The sequence below is a fragment of the Neovison vison genome, chromosome 2 (genome assembly GCF_020171115.1).
Source record: "Neovison vison isolate M4711 chromosome 2, ASM_NN_V1, whole genome shotgun sequence".
NCBI classification, from domain to species: Eukaryota; Metazoa; Chordata; class Mammalia; order Carnivora; family Mustelidae; genus Neogale; species Neogale vison.
Genome location: NC_058092.1, coordinates 168,931,311 through 168,937,310, shown reverse-complemented (window position 1 = coordinate 168,937,310; position 6,000 = coordinate 168,931,311).

Here is a 6,000-nt window from a genome sequence, read left to right as displayed (position 1 = left end):
TAAATAAATACATAAATTACAAACAGGAAAAAGCAGATTTTGGTGATAATTAGAAAAAATTAACTTCCTTTTTTTTAACCTACATTCTCAGTAATGATATACAGGTTTTTGTCCTATATTTGAATGCATGTCCATGACGATTATTTTACTTTGCATCATATGTCTATCCTTACTCTCCCAATAACTAAATAACACTGAATTTTGCTACTGATTAATAAAAACAAAAATAAGTACTTCTCTAGGACAAGTGCAGTTTTCTAAAAGAAATTATGACCAAGAAAAATAAAAATTAAATAATCACAGTTAAAATGAAGGATTTAATTTGAAACTTTGGGAAGTATTACTCTTTCAAAATCTATGAAATATATCTATTAGAATGACGGTTTTACAAAGCTGTTTGTCACAGAGAACAAAAAAACTCAGAGAGAAAATCATTTTAGTATGTTAGCATTTAGGAAAATCTTTGCTGGAAAATGACTCATTTAAACAAAAATATTTAAATAATAGTGTATTATAGTGACTTGTCCTACTAATAAAGGGATTTAATATGTGTTAATTATAACATTTATGAAAGCCTCATGATTTATGTAAGAATTTTGAAAACTGTTAACTACCACTTTCAAAAACTCTATTTTGCTAATTAGGAGTAATTAGAATGGCAATAGCTATGTCATATTGACTGAACTGCTAAAGTTTACAATCTTGCCAAGTTTCATTAAGAGTATTATTTCACTGCTACAAATTATGGACATACAACAAGAAGCAATGAGCTTGAGATAATCTTATCAAGATTTAACTAAGCAATTATTTCCTTATATCAGTAAGCCACGAATCTATCTACAGTCTAGTTCTTATGAGTTTATTATGTTTAGGGAATAAAGTGGTTTAAAGTTCTCTATCTTCGTAAGTCATTATGGCATACCATTAAACATATTAGCCCAGGGCAAGAATCCTATTTCCTTGTATTAGATTAGTCTACAGTAGATTGCTATGTTAGAGACTGTGCACCAGCCTTAAAAATAGTGTAACAATTAGTTATTCTTGTTGAATGATTTGGAAGGGTGTAGAACATTTTTTTGTACAAACAGCCATTTAATTTCAACATTACTAATTCCTTCAGGTCTGGAGAAATTAGATAATTTAGCTAGCTCTATTAAAGGATAATAAGAGAGTACTTTATGCCTTAGTCGTATAACACCCAGTTTATAAAACTAATTTGGTAAGAATATGATTTTATTTTTACAGGTGTCAAGGTGGCTGCTTCTGGCATAGTTTCATAGTCAGAAACATTTTATGCATCCACAATAGTATCTCGTAAAAAATTAGGTCAGCATTTAAAAACCAGATTTTACCCCAAAATACTAATTGTAGCATCTCTTGACCGTGTATAATATACGGTAACTCATTACCCACAAATACGGAAGTAACTGGGGAACATTTTCCTGTTTCAGATGGCACAGGCATTGATATTTTAAAAAATATTTTCCCATAATTTGTTACTCATAAAGCACACAAACATGTATATGTTGTAGCTATTTCCCTCATTATGTTGTGCTTGGACTTTGTAGACATTTAGCTTGTGACTCCTGTAATACGGCTAGAAATAGATACACACACACACACACACACACACACACACCCTGTAATTGCTGGAATCACAAACTAAGTGTCATTATCACACACTTACGTATATGTATATGTATTTCTGATGGTTTATAGAGATGCAAATAAAAATAAAGTCTCTGAAGAAGAAGGATAAGGACTCTGGGAAAAATAGAATTTTGTGTGCTTGTTTACAATTTTATGAGACCTACTCTTCATTTGTGAGGAAATACCAATAATAAGTTTGGCATTTGAAGAGAGCTGACAGAGTTTCTCAAAGGGTTTTAGATACAGTTTGTCAAAAGTAAATTGGAATATCTTTTTTGGTTTGATCTGAAGTTGACGTTCCTTTAGGCTCACTCATTTCAATTTCTCCAAACGTGCCAGCCCAAGAACAAATGTAGGGGCTTTTCATAGTATTTTTAGCAAATTAAAGAAACCGTCATTCAAAATGCAAAGGATTAAACCCCAGAATGTCAACCAAGTGATGGCCTTTCACAGTTGTATGTAAATTAAAATGCATGGCAGAAAATGATAACCATCTTTATTAACAGAAAGGTACCAACAAAAGAGGCCTATTTGTGACAAATACCCCTTCCCGCAACTTTAATACTGAAAATTAGTATCATAATGTGAAGAAACAGCTGTCATTTATTTCATAGTGGAATGAGAAGGGGGCTCAGAGTCCAAAAGGTATCCGCTCTACTAGTTGGGATGTAATGATTAGATCAATAAAGATCCAGCTAATCCCAAGCAAAACTGATCTAATTTAATCTGGCAGTTTGTTTCCAAAGGAAAATTCTTTTCATTTACAAATCAAAACACCGGATCTGCCATCTGTTTTACAATCTATCTAATACTTTCATTTAAAATCCCCATTTGAGGGCGCCTGGGTGGCTCAGTGGGTTAAGCCGCTGCCTTCGGCTCAGGTCATGATCTCAGGGTCCTGGGATCGAGTCCCGCATCAGGCTCTCTGCTCAGCAGGGAGCCTGCTTCCTCCTCTCTCTCTCTCTGCCTGCCTCTCTGCCTACTTGTGATCTCTCTCTGTCAAATAAATAAATAAAATCTTTAAAAAAAATAAAATAAAATAAAATAAAATCCCCATTTGATTCAATCTTCTCAATTTTTGGATGTATTTATTAGGCTAAACTAGGAAAACAATGTGAGATTTTCAAGCAGAACACAAATAAGTTGCCTATCAGTCTTTGTTTTTTCCTTGGGGGATCCCAACAACCGGGCATTTGTAATATTCAGAACACTGATTGTTGAATTATGGTGATCCTATGCGGTTTTTGAAAAGTGAATTTACCTCTCTGGATTTCAACGTCCTCAATGTCAAAATGAAAATTTGAATTAAGTAGCCTGACTGTTTCTTCCATTCTAAAATTCTATGCTTTAATTATTCTAAGGTAGCTAGCTGACTGGCTTGGAGGAATCTATTTGAATCACAAAAACTAAAAGAACCCGGATGTTCAATATGGCATTGTTTTTCCTCCTAGCCTGCATACCCACATCATCATTATAGCTAGAGTTTAATCAGCATAAATCACAAATATGGTAAATGGATTCACTTTCTATTGTTTTTATAACTAATTAAGACAAATTTAGGTGGCTTACCTCAAGACAAATTTATTACCTTGTAGTTCAGGACATCTGAAATTCAAAGTTAGTCATCCTAAGCTAAAGTCAGGGTGTCTGTTGGGCTGGTTCCTTTTGGAGATGGAGGGGTTGAGTCCATTTCACTGTTTTATTCAGCTGTTGGGGGCCACCTGCCTTGCTGGGTTTATGGAAACTTCCTCTATCACTCCACCCTCTGGCTGGCATTGCCCTTTCTCCTACTGTGAAAGCTTTTTCCTATCTCCTGATGATATAGGATCCTTGTCATGACACTCCTCACACCTGGGTAATCCCGGTGAACATATGTCCTATTCTCACTTCCAAATCCTTAACTTCAGCATATTTGTGAAGTTTTTCTTTTCCTACGCAATGTGTCATATTCACAGATTGCAGAGATTGGGTCATGGACTAGACTGGGGAGCCATTACTCAGCCCATCACATGTGGGACTAAAACAGTGTTCTGGTCCTTACAGTGTTCAAAGCTGTAAAACTCTCTTCAGGAGTTAATTATCTTAACAGTCTTTTAGCTCCTTTTATACACTGTCCTTGTTCCACTGGGATTTCCAAGAACTTGAAACATGATCCTAAAGTGGACTCAAGCCACTGTCACCATTTCTATCATCAGTTTCACAAGTAAGCAGTGTGTACGAGGACATAAGAAATTCAACAGATGCTTTTTCTCAGGCAATTGTTCTCACTGTCACAAGAACAAGCACAGCTCTGATGATTTTTCAACTTAAATTAGCTTTGCCTATTACAGAACTTTATGTAAATCATATGTCATTAACACAGCTTACTCATCTAGCATAATATCTTTGAGACTACTTCACATTGTGCATATGAAGAGTTGGTTCATTTTTATTGACTAGTAATCCATTAAATAAATATACCGAGGTTCATGTAACCATTCTATTTATTGATGGATATCTAGACTGTCTAATTTTTGACTTTTATGAGTAAGTCTGTTACAAACATTCTGGTAAATTTTATTTGAATGTTTTTAAAAGGAGTAAGTGGATATAAGAAGAGGTTTACGGTTAGTTTTAAGAGAAATTACTGACTTTTTTTCCCTAAAAGGTTTTAACCCTTCTAACAACCCATTCCACAGAGACATTCCTCATCCTTTTCAACATCTGGCAACATTTGTTATTACTACCAGTCATTTAAATGTTAACTCTTTTAGTGGTTGTGTATCTTTACCTCTTGGTGGTTTTTTTTTTAAAGACTTTATTTATTTATTTGACAGAGAGAAATCACAAGTAGATGGAGAGGCAGGCAGAGAGAGAGAGAGAGAGGGAAGCAGGCTCCCTGCTGAGCAGAGAGCCCGATGCGGGACTCGATCCCAGGACCCTGAGATCATGACCTGAGCCGAAGGCAGCGGCTTAACCCACTGAGCCACCCAGGCGCCCCACCTCTTGGTGTTTTTAATCACATTTCTCTTATGACTAGAAAAGCTGAGGCACTGCTTTGTGTGTTTCTTAACCATTTAGATGTCTTCATTTGTGAAGTATATTACAGTATTTTGGATATGTTTTTGGAGCACTTATTTTGTTACCACTGAGTAGTCTGAAAAACTCTCATTTAATATATGGGAATCTATAGACTAAAAGAAAAAAGATACACAATATAAATTCTAATCAAAAGGAGAATGGGATAGCTATGTTATTATCAGTTTAGTTTAGTTCTGGATAAGAAATATTTTAACAGAGGATATAGAAACACTATACCATGATAAGAGTATCCATTCACCTAGAACACAAAAATGAACAGGCAAGTGCACACAGGAAAAAAAAATTTTTTGTGACTGTGGATTGGGCAAGATTCATTGACCACACCAAAAAAGTGATTTATTAAAAAAAAAAAAAAAAGATACTCTTAGAATGTTGATTATAGAGGGATGCTGGAGTAGTTAACAGAAATTAATATACAAATGTTAGCTGTTATCTTATAGAATAATGAATGATTAAAATTTTATATTAAAATTCAGTACATGAGCACCAACAGCAGTAAAAAAGAAATACAGAAGTGTAAACATGCAAGGTGAGGAAAATTATAAAACTATGATGAATGAAATCAAAGAATATATAAATAACTGGAGAAATATGCCACATTTATGGGTAAAAAGACTTGATATTGTCAATTCTTTCCAATTTGATCTATACCCAATGCAATGAGAATCAAAAATCCCAGTAAATTTTATCATCAATATTAATAAACTGATTCAAAAGTTTTATATAGAGGAAGGACCCAAAGTGACCAGCAGGATATTGAAGGAGAAGAACAAAGTTAGCAAAATGACACTATTCAACTTCAAGGTTTACTGCAAAAGTACAGTAATCCAAATAGCATGGCACTGATGAACAAACAGACAAACAGATCAAAAGAAAAGAATAAAAAGCCAGAAAGAGACTCAAACAATTATAGACAACTGATCTAGAACAAACAAGCAAAGTCATTACACTAAAGCCTTGTCTTTTCAACTAGATGGTCCTGGAAATATTGATACCTACTTTCAAAAAAAAGAAGAATCTAAACCAGATCTTACACATTTAACAAAAATTAATACAAACGGGATTATAGATCCAAAAGTAAAATACAAAACTATAAAACTCCTAAAAGATAACACAAGAGAAAAATCTAGGTGGCCTTGGGTTTGGGGATGACTTTCTAGATATAACACCAAGGCAACATCTACAGGAAACAAGTCAGTAAGTTGGATTGCATTAAAGTGAAAAACTCTATGGAAGACAGGTAAGAGGATGAGAAGGCAAACTACAGTG